This window comes from Triticum aestivum, chromosome 6B (assembly GCF_018294505.1).
Source record: "Triticum aestivum cultivar Chinese Spring chromosome 6B, IWGSC CS RefSeq v2.1, whole genome shotgun sequence".
Classification (NCBI taxonomy): domain Eukaryota; kingdom Viridiplantae; phylum Streptophyta; class Magnoliopsida; order Poales; family Poaceae; genus Triticum; species Triticum aestivum.
This window is the reverse complement of record NC_057810.1, coordinates 144,527,156-144,529,455: the sequence shown is the minus strand read 5'-3', so window position 1 is coordinate 144,529,455 and position 2,300 is coordinate 144,527,156.

The following is a 2,300-nucleotide window of genomic DNA, read 5'->3' as shown; positions in this document are numbered from 1 at the left end:
GGCGCCGCGAGCGCTGGCGTCAGCCACTAGGGCCAAGGCGGCGTGGAAGCGGCCGGCAATGGTAGCGCCGGGTAGCCCCCGGCGATGGCCGCGGGGACGGAGTAGGCCGGCCACTGCGGGCCCTGGGCAGCTGCTGGCGGCGCGGGTGGCGCCGTGAGCGCTGGCGTCGGCCACTGGGGCCAGGGCGGCGTGGAAGCTGCTGGTGAGGGCAGCGCCGGGTAACCCCCGGTGATGGCCACGGGGACAGAATACCATGGCAGCGCCGGCTGTCCCGCGGTCACAGCCGGATGGAGTTGTAGGGGCGGCCCGTACGGGCTAGCCAAGTAGAGGCGGATGCCCTGGACCGCGACGACCAAGTCGTTGAGCACGCCGGCCATGGCCTCCGGCGTAAATTGCTGCGGCACAGGAGGAGGTGACGGCGGCGCGTGTTGGACGGGGGGTGGCGGCAGGCCGTGGCCCGGCGCGGTGCTGGGTGCAGGGGAGATCGGCGCCGAGAGCGAGGTTGTAACGCCCGGCGATGAAGCGGCGGCGGTGGTGGAGTTGGCGACAGCGACGGTGGTGGAGTTGACGGGCAGCGGCGGTGGTGGCGTGAAGGAAATATGCCCTAGAGGCAATAATAAAGTTATTATTTATTTCCTCATATCATGATAAATGTTTATTATTCATGCTAGAATTGTATTAACCGGAAACATGATACATGTGTGAATACATAGACAAACATATAGTCACTAGTATGCCTCTACTTGACTAGCTCATTAATCAAAGATGGTTATGTTTCCTAACCATAGACATGTGTTGTCATTTGATTAATGGAATCACATCATTAGGAGAATGATGTGATTGACATGACCCATTCCGTTAGCCTAGCACTTGATCGTTTAGTATATTGCTATTGCTTTCTTCATGACTTATACATGTTCCTGTAACTATGAGAATTATGCAACTCCCGTTTACCGGAGGAACACTTTGGGTACTACCAAACGTCACAACGTAACTGGGTGATTATAAAGGAGTACTACAGGTGTCTCCGAAGGTACATGTTGAGTTGGCGTATTTCGAGATTAGGTTTTGTCACTCCGATTGTCGGAGAGGTATCTTTGGGCCCTCTCGGTAATGCACATCACTATAAGCCTTGCAAGCAATGTAACCAATGAGTTGGTTACGGAATGATGCATTACGTAACGAGTAAAGAGACTTGCCGGTAATGAGATTGAACTAGGTATTGGATACCGACGATCGAATCTCGGGCAAGTAACATACCGATGACAAAGGGAACAACATATGTTGTTATGCGGTTTGACCGATAAAGATCTTCGTAGAATATGTAGGAACCAATATGGGCATCCAGGTTCCGCTATTGGTTATTGACCGAGAATAGTTCTAGGTCATGTCTACATAGTTCTCGAACCCGTAGGGTCCGCACGCTTAACGTTACGATGACAGTTTTATTATGAGTTCATAAGTTTTGATGTACCGAAGTTTGTTCGGAGTCCCGGATGTGATCACGGACATGACGAGGAGTCTCGAAATGGTCGAGACATAAAGATTGATATATTGGAAGCCTATGTTTGGACATCGGAAGTGTTCCGGGTGAAATCGGCATTTTACCGGAGTACCGGGGGGTTACCGGAACCCTCCCGGGGGTTATTGGGCCTACATGGGCCATAAGGGAGAATAGGAGAGGAGGCAAGAGGTGGGCCGCGCCCCCCTTCCTTCCCCTCCTCCTCCTCCTTCCCCCTTCTCCTACTCCAACTAGGAAAGAAGGGAGTCCTACTCCCGGTGGGAGTAGGACTCCCCCCTTGGCGCGCCCTCCTTGGCCGGCCGCCTCCTCCCCCCTGGCTCCTTTATATACGGGGGCGGGGGGCACCCATAGAAACAGAAGTTGATCTACGGATCGTTCCTTAGCCGTGTGCGGTGCCCCTCTCCACCATATTCCACCTCGGTCATATCGTCGCGGAGTTTAGGCGAAGCCCTGCGCCGGTAGAACATCATCATCGTCACCACGCCATCGTGCTGACGGAACTCATCTCCGGAGCTTTGCTGGATCGGAGCCCGGAGATCGTCATCGAGCTGAACGTGTGCTGAACTCGGAGGTGCCGTATGTTCGGTGCTTGGATCGGTCGGATCGTGAAGACGTACGACTACATCAACCGCGTTGTGCTAACGCTCCCGCTTACAGTCTACGAGGGTACATGGACAACACTCTCCCCTCTCGTTGCTATGCCATCACCATGATCTTGCGTGTGCGTAGGAAATTTTTTGAAATTACTACGTTCCCCAACAGTGGTATCAGAGCCTAG